Source organism: Salmo salar, chromosome ssa26 (assembly GCF_905237065.1).
Source record: "Salmo salar chromosome ssa26, Ssal_v3.1, whole genome shotgun sequence".
NCBI classification, from domain to species: Eukaryota; Metazoa; Chordata; class Actinopteri; order Salmoniformes; family Salmonidae; genus Salmo; species Salmo salar.
This window is the reverse complement of record NC_059467.1, coordinates 7629211-7642372: the sequence shown is the minus strand read 5'-3', so window position 1 is coordinate 7642372 and position 13162 is coordinate 7629211. Positions and strand designations below refer to the sequence as shown.

General features: G+C 46.5%; 1 protein-coding gene across 3 annotated transcripts in view; it reads right to left on the bottom strand.

The window, feature by feature from the left end:
- LOC106587065 (LARGE xylosyl- and glucuronyltransferase 2) overlaps positions 1-13162 on the bottom strand; it is a 287326-nt gene that overhangs the window by 84570 nt on the left and 189594 nt on the right. The window contains exon 1 of one of the 3 annotated variants that reach the window (XM_014174961.2): positions 9362-9880. The exons of the other annotated variants lie outside the window; for them this stretch is intronic. The gene's annotated coding sequence lies outside the window, so the exon portion shown is untranslated. Of the gene's footprint in view, positions 1-9361; positions 9881-13162 lie in introns of those variants that run through there. 3 annotated transcript variants of the gene reach the window in all.

The following is a 13162-nucleotide window of genomic DNA, read 5'->3' as shown; positions in this document are numbered from 1 at the left end:
CTATAATGTAGAAAATAGTAAAAATAATGAAAAACTCTTGAATGAGTAGGTGTGTCCAAACTTTTGACTGGTACTGTATATGATAGAGGTTTTTGTGATCTAAAAGTCGTATTCCTATTAACCTCCAGTATAGAGAGTGGCTTTATCGCAATGCTACGTCATACCGGCCGGATTTCTGCCTGCTTGAACGGCAATAGCTCAGATACTTATGAAAACATGACACTGGGAATCGATGCACAAAAACAATATAACATTCAAAATGGGTGAACCTTTAAACACACGGGTACAGGGAGGTAGGGGACACAGCCAGCTGACAAAGCATCTCCCTCTGGATTTACAGATCTACAAACTGGGTCACAGATAAACAGAGCAGCGATACAAAGTCATGTTATTAGGAACTCCAACCCAGTATATATTGTACTACACAGATCACAACACTTCAAAAACAATACATAGCAGCTTGGGGTATAGAGGTAGCAGTGTTATGTTTCTACTATGTAACTGTAATGACGTAAGTATGCACTGTACAACAAAAAAAGTGATCTGTTGTGTCACATTATACTGTAATTACCCAAAAAAATATATGTACTGGGCCATATTGAGAAGAAGTTACTCTCTCCCGAGTGGCGCAGCGGTCTAAGGCACTGCATCTCAGTGCTAGAGGCGTCACTACAAACACCCTGGTTCGAATCCAGGCTGTATCACAACCGGCTGTGATTGGGAGTCCCATAGGGTGGCGCACAATTTGCCCAGCATTGTCTGGGTTTGGCCAGTGTATGATGTCATTGTAAATAAGAATTTGTACTTAACTGACTTGCCTAGTTAAATAAAGGTTACACTATTGGGGCAGCTGCTACAGACACAATTGCTCAAACAACAGTGCAGGGTATTTACTGTATATGAAAAGTGCCTATTCAGGCATGTAGAGCTATTAGTGGCTAATTAGCAAATAAATAGTTATGCATATGTTATATAGCCCAGGGGGAAGAGAGGATAAATAAGGTGTCAGTTACCTATTCAGAACAGAATTATCCCCTACTCTAAGAGACTAGCTAACATTAGTGTCGTGGATTAAATGAACTGAATAACATAAGGTAGTTGTCTTCAGCCACACATTCAGTCTCATAGGTTCCCTGTGGCTCAGTTGGTAGAGCATGGTGTTTGCAACACCAGGGTTGTGGGTTCGATTCCCATGGGGGGCCAGTACAAAAAAAATAAAAAAATAAATGCATGAAATTAAATGTATGAGATGTATGCATTCACTACTGTAAGTCGCTCTGGATAAGCGCGTCTGCTAAATGACTAAAATGTAAAAATGCATGTCTCTGCACTTTCATGACCCTGACTCACCCTCACCTATAGTGTTCAGCATAACAGGTACTGTGAGTAAGTGCTGCCCATCCCTTCGGAGCACGATAGTGGGCCTAAGGAGGGACAACACCTCTACAGGTCTCACGCACATGCATGCATGTGCACAAACAGACCCTGACTCCTGTCTGCCTGACGGAACCTCTCCCTTCACCATCTCAATATGAAAAGAGCAGGATGAGTGGGCACATGTTGGACAGGGGCCATTATACCAACCATCCTCCCCAGTCTCTCTTTCTACTCTGCTCCCACTCTCATCCCTCCTTTCTCTCTCTTGTCTTCCATTTCTCACTGTTTATCCATGTGGAAGAGAGGGATGTTTACAAGACTATCTCATCAGACTCTGCCTTGGATCTTTCTCTCTCTCTCTCTCTCTCTCTCTCTCTCTCTCGACAAATAGAAAGTATTGAAGGCATATATCCTGGCTGATAGTGATTACACACGCCCATAAGAATCTGAATGTTGGAGAGGGTCTTAAACTCCATGCATAGTGCAGCATACATATAACAATGGAGGTGGGGGAGTGGAGTGAAAGTGGAGTGGACAAGGAGTGGAACCCATACAGTATGTGGATAAAGGACATAGCCTTGCTGTTGAAGGGAAGATAATAGAGCAGGGATGCTCTGGGAGTCAGAACTCACACAATAGCCAATAAGAGAGATGTAAGGCACAATGCAGTGCTGTGGAAAAACCAAGGCCTCAAACTTGTTAAGTTGTGAGAGATGGGAGCAGGGAGGGAGAGAGCTAACTAATGTGTTTCTGCTTGGGCGAACACGTTATTTATTTCTCATTGTGTGTGGCCATAGGGCCGTAAATAGACTTATAATTACCCGCATAACCATCAGGTGGGGTTGATGGAGAAAGCATTACCATTAGAGGAACAGGGGAGCGTCTAGAGGAGGGGAGAGAGGGATCGGGGAAGGAGAGGAGAGGGGGGGTGGGGCGGGGTCTTTCATAATCAGCCATGGGTGTATTAAAGAGATTTTGGCTTAATATGGAAATGTCTGCCATCTCTGCCAATTTACTGCTGAGCAAAAGAGCGAAGGAACGAAAGGAAACAGGATAGAAATGAAGAGAGAGGTAGAACATATGGTGAAGAAATTGCATAGGGAAAGAAAGAACGAACCACAGTGAGGAAGTGTACGAGGTAGAGAGCGAGAATGTTAACGAGCGAACCTAATAATCTCCATTAGTCAATAACTAATCAAAGTTTTTTCATCCGGTCCAGAGAGCACGCCACCAGTTCATCAATCAGCGGCCCTGGGGGAGGGTACTAACACACTTGACCTTACAGGGTTTACTCTGGGGTCCCATGGGACAAAAAGGGATCACTCTGAACTCATACATCATGTTGGGCAGAGGGGAAAGTTTAGTCATTAAGCAGATGGTCTTATCCAGAGTGACCTACATGAGCAATTAGGGTTACGTTCTTTGCTCAAGTGCACATCGACAGATTTTTCACTTAGTTGGCTCAGGGATTTGAACCAGAAACCTTTCGGTTACTGGCCCACCACTCTTAACCGTTAGGCTACCTACTGCAGAGAGGTACTGATATATGTGAGGGGTGAGACCTTTCTTCTTCCATCTTCCCTCTCCCTTTGTCTTTTTATGGGGTATATTTCATCCCCTCGTTTCATCTATCCACCTTTCAACACATCCCCCTCTCTCGATCGTACCTCTTTCCAGCCTATCTATCTCCCCCTCTCTGTGTATGATTGATGACCATCTGTCGCTACGGTAACAGGTCACAGTGTCAAAGAGCACATCTGACCACCACTGGCTGAGCAGCGCGCGTGTGTGTGTGTGCACGTACTTGCATGTCTGTGCTAATAACACAATTACACTTAAATTGCGTAAATAAATGTATTTATAGCACAGAGTTTAATCTCTCTACGGAGTTTAATCTCTGTTCCACGTTCACACGAGAAGAGAAGGATGCAGTTTTAACTCCTCTTAAAACTGATACTGCTAAAAAATAAAATATCTTGTTGCTAAAGACACTGACACTTTGGTCTTCATGTCTGTAATCGGAATCACAAACGTACATGCATACATACTGTACATACGTCTCAGCCGCTGAGGGCTGGGTATCTGAGAGGGCCGGGCTAAAGGAACATACGCATGCATGCACACAGACATGGATGCACACACATCACCAATAGGCTGCAACATTTAACACGGGCTGATAAGCTCCTTCATGGTGGCAGCTATGCTACGCATCAGTGGCTCTTAATTGAGCGTCACATTAACATATTGCGCTAGGCACCGGAGGATATATGGGGAATGGACTGGGAAAACCCATGGGTGTACAGAGTTGCGTAGCTAAAGCAAAAGACTGACGCTGGAATTCAATCAGGGCAGACTGGGAGTAGGGGGATAGAAATACGTTATGTAGAACAAACACGCCTCTCTTGACATGTAGGATTAGGAATCGTGCCAAAATCAGAATCACCTTTATTCAACAAGTACATTTAAACATACTCAGAATTTTACTTGGTAATATGGTGCTGCTAGTGATAAACAACATTTAGACACATAATACATACAGAGGAGTTTATACAAAGTTCACATACATTATATACAAATAGGTAGAGTGAACATAATATACAGTGGATACAATTCTATTCGTGACATGCCTCCTGATCGTGTACCAGGTGTTAACACCATCCATCCAGGACACACATCTAGCTGTTGGGCAAACCAAACACACTTCTGAAGTGCAATGATTCATGACTCATTTTGGCACAGGGTTTCGACTACAGCCACTCCCTGCTACAGAATGAATGGGCTTGACCAGCTAAAGCAGTGGTATGGAGTTAGGCACGTAAGGAGCTCATGCTGAACACACGCAGGGGAAACGTGTCAGAAAACTTTTATCAGCCTTACAAACATCAGCACAGACAGAGAGAGAGAGAGCGAGATAAAAAAAATACTTCAATCAGTTATCGAACCCATTGCCCTCTATGGTTGTGTCACGTCCTGACCATAGTAAGTTGTTATTTTCTATGGTAGAGTAGGTCAGGGCGTGACAGGGGGTGTTTGTCTGTTTTTGTATTTCTATGTTCAGTTTTTAGTTTTGTATTTCTATGTTGGTTTTTGTTTTGCATGACCTCCAATTAGAGGCAGCGGGTTGTCGTTGTCTCTAACTGGAGGTCATATTTAAGTTGATGTTTGTCCCACCTGTTTTTGTGGGTGATTATATTTGGTGAGTTGTGTTTGTTTCTCCTGCGTCACGGTTTGTTGTTTTGTCCTTCAGTTTATTTTTGTATTGCATTAAGTTTCACAGTCTAAATAAATATGTGGAACTACAAACACGCTGCATTTTGGTCCGATCCTTCCCGACAGCCATGACAGGTTGTGAGGTATGGGGTCCACTCACCAACCAAGAATTCAAAAGATGGGAAAAATACCCAACTGAGACTGTGCATGCAAAAATATACTTTGTGTACAATGTAAAACGCCAAACAATGTATGCAGAGTGGAATTAGGACTACACCCGCTAACTATGAAAATCCAGAAAATAACTGTTAAATTCTACAACCACCTAAAAGGAAGTGATGCCCACACATTCCATCACAAAGCCTTCGCCTACAGAGAGATTAACCTAGAGAAGAGTCTCCTCAGCCAGCTGGTTCTGGGGCTCTGTTCACAAACAGAAACACATTTAGACCCAACCAAATGATGAGAAAGCAAAAAGATAAATATTTGACACACTGGAAAGAATCAACCCAAAAACTGAGCAAATGTGAGTGCTATCTGGCCCTAAACAGAGAGTACACAATGGCAGAATACCTGACCAATGTGACTGACCTCAAATTAAGAAAATCCTTGACTATGTACAAACTCAGTGAGCATAGCCTTGCTATCCAGAGAGGCCACCATAGAGCCAGGTCTGCCCACAAAATGAGGTGGAAACTGAGCTATACTTCCTAACCTCCTGCCAAATGTATGACCACATTAGAGACATATATTTCCCACAGATCACACAGACCCACAAAGAAATTGAAACAAATCAAACATTGATAAACTCCCATATCTGTTGGGAGAAATACCACAGGATGCAACCACGGCAGCAAGATTTGTGGCCCATTGCCATGAGAAAAAGGGTAACCTATGGAGCACAAAAATTGTAAATACAACTATTTATTTATTTTCCCTTTCATACTTCAACTACAGTGCCTTCGGAAAGTATTCAGACCTTTTCTACATTGTGTTACAGCGCTATTCTAAAATTGATGAAATAATTTTTTCCCCTCATCAATCTACACACAATACCCCATAATGACAAAGCAGAAACAGGTTTTTAGATTTTTCTGCAAATGTATTACAAATAAAAAACTGAAAAATAAATGTACATAAGTATTCAGATCCTTTACTGGTACTTTGTTGAAGCAACTTTGGCAGTGATTACAGCGTCGAGTCTTCTTGGGTATGAAGCTACAAGCTTCACACACCTGTATTTGGGGAGTTTCTGCCATTCTTCTCTGCAGATCCTCTCAAACTATGTCAGGTTGGATGGGGAGCGTTGCTGCACAGCTATTTTCAGGTCTCTCCAGAGATATTCAATCGGGTTCAAGTCTGAGCTCTGGCTGGGCCACTCAAGGACATTCAAATCAAATCAAATTTTATTTGTCACATGCCCCGATACAACAGTGAAATGTTTACTTACAAGCCCTTAACCAATAATAAGGTTTTAAGAAAATACTTTGGGGTCGAAGCTGTTTAGAAGCCTCTTGGACATAGACTTGGCGCTCCGGTACTGCTTGCCGTACGGTAGCAGAGAGAACAGTCTATGACTAAGTTAGCTGGGGCCTTCCTCTGACACCATCTGGTATAGAAGTCCTGGATGGCAGGAAGCTTGACCCCGGTGATGTACTGGGCTGTACGCACTACCCTCTGTAATGCCTAGCGGTCGGGGGCCGAGCAGTTGCCATACCAGGCAGTGATGCAACCCGTCAGGATGCTCACGATGGTGCAGCTGTAAAGTCTTTTGAGGATCTGAGGACCCATGCCAAATATTTTCAGTCTCCTGAGGGGGACTTGTCCCGAAGCCACTCATGCGTTGTCTTGGCTATGTGCTTAGGGTCGTTGTCCTGTTGGAATTTGAACCTTTGCCCCAGTCTGAGATCCTGAGCACTCTGGAGCAGCTTTTCATCAAGGATCTCTCTGTACTTTGCTCCGTTCATCTTTCCCTCGAACCCGACAAGTCTCCAAGACCCTGCCCTTGAAAAACATCCCCACAGCATGACGTTGCCACCAACATGTTTCACCATAGGGATGGTGCCAGGTTTCCTCCAGACGTGATGCATGGCATTCAGGCCAAAGAGTTCAATCTTGATTTCCTCAGACCAGAGAATCTTGTTTCTCATGGTCTGAGAGTCTTCAGTTGCATTTTGGCAAACTCCAAGCGGGCTGTCATGTTCCCTTTACTGAGGAGTGGCTTCCATCTGCCCACTCTACCATAAAGGCCTGAATTGTGGAGTGCTGCAGAGATGGTTGTACTTCTGGAAGTTTCTCCCATCTCCATAGAGGAACTCTGGAGCTCTGTCAGAGTGATCATCGGGTTCTTGGTCACCTACCTGACCAAGGCCCTTCTCCCCCGATTGCTCAGTTTGGCCGGGCAGCCGCTCTAGGAAGAGTCTTGGTGGTTCCAAACTTCTTCCATTTAAGAAAGGCCACTGTGTTCTTGGGGACCTTAAATGCTGCAAAACATGTTTGGTACCCTTCCTCAGATCTGAGCCTCGACACAATCCTGTCTCGGAGCTGTACGGACAATTCCATTGACCTCATGGCTTGATTTTTGCTCTGACATGCACTGTCAACTGTGGGACCTTATATAGACAGGTGTGTGCATTTCCAAATCATGTCCAATCAATTGAATTTACCACAGGTGGACTCCAATCAAGTTGTAGAAACATCTCATCGATGATCAATGGAAACAGGATGTACCTGAGCTCAATTTGGAGTCTCATAGCAAAGGGTCTGAATACTTGTGTATATACAACTGAATGCTTTCAACTAAAATGCATCTTCCGCATTTAACCCAACTGAATCAGAGAGGTGTGGGGGGCTGCCTTAATCGACATCCACATCTTCAGAGCCCGGGGAACAGTGGATTATATTAACTGCCTTGCTCAGGGGCAGAATAGCAGATTTTTACCTTGTCAGCTCGGGGATTTGATCCAGCAACCTTTCGGTTACTGGAGCAACGCTCTAACTACTAGGCTACCTGCCTTCCCTTAATAAGGTATTTCTTGGTTTTCTTTTTTAATACATTTGCTAAAATTTAGTGTAGATTGCTGATGATTTTTTATTTATTTAATACATTTTAGAATAAAATAAAATGTGTCAAAAATTTTACAACACTGTACATAGCCAATAATGACATTTTACATTCTATTCCTAAAAAAAATAAAACATGGGTGTAATGTTAACTAATGTTTCCCTTGTTTATTGAATTTTGAGAGAGAGAGAGAGAGAGAGAGAGAGATTTCTCTCCCTGGGTAAAGGACCCAGGGAGAGTAATACAGCATTCCTCCAGAGGATACAAGGTCTAAGGCATATAACACACAAACTGGTTACTGTTTTACAGGAGCTCGTTGCAGAGGTAGCCAATAGAGTGGTTGACGGTACATGGCAGCAGGGGAGATGAGGAATGAAAGAAGGGAGGAGAGGAGCAAGGGAGAGAAGACGTGGAGGAGGAGACTAGTGAGGGAGGGATGAAAGGAAGGGTAGAGGAGATGTGGAGGGAGGAAAGAGGAGCAGAGGGCAGAGAAGCAGCAGCCGAGTGTTTAATTTTTTTATATATATATAATTATATATATATATATGTTTTTATTATTATTATATTATTATTATTATTATTATCCACCCCCCCTTATTATCCACACATATATTTTAGTTTTTTTATACAGCTTTTCTGCTACGTATACATACATTTTATATATACATTTTACATACATGGTACTTTTACATGAAGCAATCACATAACGATAATACATTACCAAACATAAGCTCTTTAATCCCCCCCCTCAGCCACTCTCAGCCCATCCCACCTATCACCATAGACCACCCTCGTTTGGTTTCCATGTGCCATATCTTTTTCAATTGTGCCGTGATGTTTTACATACATTTTGAACCTTTCTAATCATATAGTATCTACAGATTGTGAGCTAAAGATGAAAACCTTTCCTACCAGTATTATATTATTTATGGACTGACTATGGCTTTCCAAATCACCCAACACAGCTATTTGTAAGGTTCATTTTAAGTGAATGTTGTGATTTTTTTTTAACAATTCCTGAAACTGTGACCAGCGGAGTGTTTAAAGTGTAGAGGATGTAACAGCTGTTGGAACGAGACCCCAGGGGTAGACAGCGATTGTGTGTGTGTTTGTGTGTGTGTGTGTGTGTGTGTGTAGGGGAGGATGGGGAAGCAATAAAGGTTGTGTGTGTGGGGGGGGTGTACAGGAGCTGGATGGGGATGTGGGAATGGGGCCTTAATGGGGGGGGGGGGTGATGCAAGCAGGGGGCCTGAGGGGAGGGTGCGGATGTGATAGCTGGTGAGGGGGCAGGACAGGGGGGAGGGGTACAGATTGGGGTATAAGGGGATAGTAAGGGGGATGTCTCCATATTCTGTGGCTCAGCAGAGAAGAATTTGGTTAATTTATCTCTAACCTTTCCTTGGCTATAGCCCACAGACCAGTCACATGGACCTGACTACACACACACAAACTATCAAAAAGCACACTGACCTACAAAAGCACCAAAACATGGAATCTGCCCACAAACCACACAGACAAACATCCAAGCAGAAAATACATATTCAGTTCAGTTAAGGGTTTACTGCAGAAAGCCGAACACAAGTTCTGCTTCCTCTGAACAGGACTCTAGTGTATGCAACTCAATATGAACAGATTTGCAAGCTGACACACGTAAGCACCTACCTCAGTCCATGTGGATAGCTAGTGAAATAAGTGGTACGTCTCTCTCACCTGCTCAGTGAAGTTGTAATGTGTAGTCCTCTCTGTATCCACAATGCAGAGGAGGCTAAACCTTTATACACATATCCCAAATCCTTGGGAATAGTAGGTGCGTGTTCCGTTAGATCCGAAGGGTGTATGAGAGACTCAAGTGTGGCTCACAGAGCGAGAGGCGAACAACACACTCACGAACGAAACGCCCTCCACCGTACCAGCTTGTACCAGAGTGCATAGAGACTGCCTAATCCTGCCGAGTAAAACACACTCTCACACACTCCAAATAAAGAAAGTCAGACAGTCGGTGGAGAGCAAACGCAGAAGGTGAGAGAGGGCGCTCCAGAGTTCCCAAAGGAGGGAGGCTGAGCTGATCTAGTGTTACACCATCAGCAAGCACCCTGCCGGGTAGAGAGAGAGCCAGAGGAGTCCTGGGTGTCTGGAGGAGACAAATAAACCCGAATAGAAGCGCTCTCTATTTCTATCGTCTGTTCTCTCTCTTTTGTGTGTACACTCACACACTCCGCTCTTGACTGAGCACACTGCAAGAGAAAGACTGAACTCACGGCCCCTCCCCACAAGCACTGGCCCAGCCCTGAAACACACCCTCTCGGGTATCAGCCAATAGGAGAGAGGTGTATCTCTCTGACCTGCCACACACACTGAAATACACACAGTCCCAGCCCCTCCCTCTCCCTCAGACAGTGTGACGAAAGAGACATTGGCCCAGGTTAACACTTAGGAGTAATTACACTAAACACTCACTAACTCAAACAGATGCACACACATGCTTCAACACTCACACTTGCACATGCAAGCACACACAGACGCGCACACACACAGACCAGCCGGCAGGTGTCTTCATTGACATTTTCAACCTCTCCTTGTCCCAGTCTGTAATCCTCACGTTTCAAGGCAACTACCATCTTTCCTGTTCCCAAAAACTCTAAGGCAACCAGACACAATGACTACCGCCCTGTAGCACTCACATCTGTAATAATGAAGTGCTTTGAAAGGCTGGTCATGGCACACATCGACTCCATCATCCCAGATACCCTGGACCCACTCCAATTTGCATACTTCCACAACAGATCCACAGGTGACACAATGTCAATTGCACTCCACACTGCCCTCTCCCACCTGAAAAGGGGCATACCTATATGAGGACGCCGTTCATCGACTACAACTCAGCGTTCAACACCATAGTGCCCTTCAAGCCCGTCACCAAGCTCGGGACCCGAGGATGTGGGCCCTTAGGCACTTCCTGTACTCCCTGTTCACCTGCTCAGACACACACACACCACTCACTCATTACCTCGCACGCGCAAGCACATTCTCACATACACACACTAACTCACGCACACCCTTTCTCACTCACTCAATCATTGCCGACGCCACACACTAGCAGGCCCCCACACACACACACACCTAAGCTGCTGCTAAAACTATTATTGATTAGATGTATCACTGCCACTATGCTGCTGTTTATTGATTGCCATTAACATTAGTATCAATCTATTCATCCTGGTACTGGTCACTATCACTCCTGTTTACATGTATATTTTACCATTAGTATATGACCATAAGTATTTATATATTCCAGATACCAGTCACTTTTCAGCCCTCTTTACATGTACTGTATAATCGCCTATAACACCTACACTGACACTCTTGCGCACGCACGCACGCACACACGCACACACCACCACGGACACACCCACACACCCTGCTGCCATACTATTAATAATAACCAGTCACTTTCTCCTAATACAGTACATGCTTACATGTCACGGCTGTCTAGGACCAGTGGCGATGTGGAATCAGGAGCAGGAGACAGAGGGCCGGAGCAACTGTGTTTTAATAATAATAATTGCAAACGTAATAGCCGTAGGGCACAGGGCGCGTGGCGAAGTCCGCCAGGGGAAAACACATTCCCAAAATAAGCGCACTGAAAAGCGCACTACCACCGGCCTGAGGAGAGACACATGAAACGAGGGGTTAATGCGGTAATATGAAGGAAGTTGTAACCTGTAACACACCTCGTTTAGGTGTGTTACAGGGCAGGCGGAGAGGCAGGTTCCGGGTCGAGAGCCAGACTCTGTCCCCCGGATTATACACGGGGGCGTCACTGCGGTGGCGGTCAGCGCTCTCCTTGTGTCGTTCACAGGCACTCCTGGACACCATTCCAGGTCTCCTGAGAGCGCTTCACCCATGCCTCCACCGCAGGAGCCTCCGTCTGGCTCTGTTGCCATGGCACCAGGACCGGCTGATACCCCAATACCACCTGGAAGGGTGACAGGTTGGTAGAGGAGTGGCGCTGAGAGTTCTGGGCCATCTCGACCCATGGCACGAACTGCGCCCACTCCCCTGGCCGGTCCTGGCAATACGACCGCAGGAACCTGCCCACATCCTGGTTAATGCGCTCTACCTGCCCATTACTCTCGGGGTGGAACCCCGAGGTCAAGCTGACCGAGACCCCCAGCCTCTCCATAAACGATCTCCACACCCTGGACGTGAACTGGGGACCCCGATTAGATGTCCTCGGGCACCCCATAGTGCCGGAAGACATGGGTGAACAGGGCCTCCGCGGTCTGCAGGGCCGTAGGAAGACCGGGCAAAGGGAGCAGACGGCAGGACTTAGAGAACCTGTCCACAACGACCAGGATCGCCGTATTCCCCTGAGACGGCGGGAGATCCGTGAGGAAATCCACCGAGAGGTGAGACCAAGGCCGCTGTGGAACGGGGAGGGGCTGTAATTTCCCTCGAGGCAGGTGCCTAGGAGCCTTGCACTGAGCGCATACCGAACAGGAAGAGACATAACGCCGAACATCCTCAGCCAAGGTGGGCCACCAGTACCTTCCCTTCAGGCCCCGCACTGTCCGTGCCACCCCAGGATGACCCGAGGAGGGTAGAGTGTGGGACCATCGGATCAGGCGATCGCGAACACCAAGCGGAACGTATTTCAGGCCCACGGGACACTGCGGTGGAGTGGGTTCTGACCGACCCGCCCGCTCGATGTCCGCATCCACCTCCCATACCACCGGTGCCACCAGACAGGAGGCGGGGAGTATGGGAGTAGGATCGATGGTCCGCTCCTCGGTGTCGTAGAGACGTGACAGTGCGTCAGCCTTCCGGGTTCCGGGAACCTGGAATGTACGAGAGGGTAAAGTGAAACCTCGTAAAAAACATGGCCCACCTTGCCTGACGGGGATTAAGCCTCCGCGCTGCCCGAATATACTCTAGGTTACAGTGGTCGGTCCAGATGAGGAAAGGGTGACGTGCCCCCTCAAGCCAATGTCTCCACACCGTCAAAGCCCTGACCACGGCTAACAGCTCCCGGTCCCCCACATCATAGTTGCGCTCCGCCGGGCTCAGCTTCTTAGAAAAGAAGGCACATGGGCGGAGCTTCGGAGGAGCCCCCGAGCGCTGCGATAGCACAGCTCCTACCCCAGCCTCGGACGCGTCCACCTCCACTATGAATGGCAAAGAGGGGTCCGGATGCGCCAGGACGGGTGCGTTGGTAAACAGAACCTTCAGACGATGGAAGGCTCTGTCCGCCTCTGCTGACCATCGTAGCCGCACCAGCCCCCCCTTCATCAGTGAGGTAATGGGAGCCGCCACCTGGCCAAAACCCCGGATAAACCTCTGATAATAATTAGCAAACCCCAAGAACCGCTGCACCTCCTTCACAGTGGATGGGGTTGGCCAATTACGCACAGCCGTCACGCGGTCACACTCCACCTCCACCCCCGAGGTGGAAATGCGATATCCTAGAAATGAGACGGCTCGTTTGGAGAACATTTCTCAGCCTTGACGTAT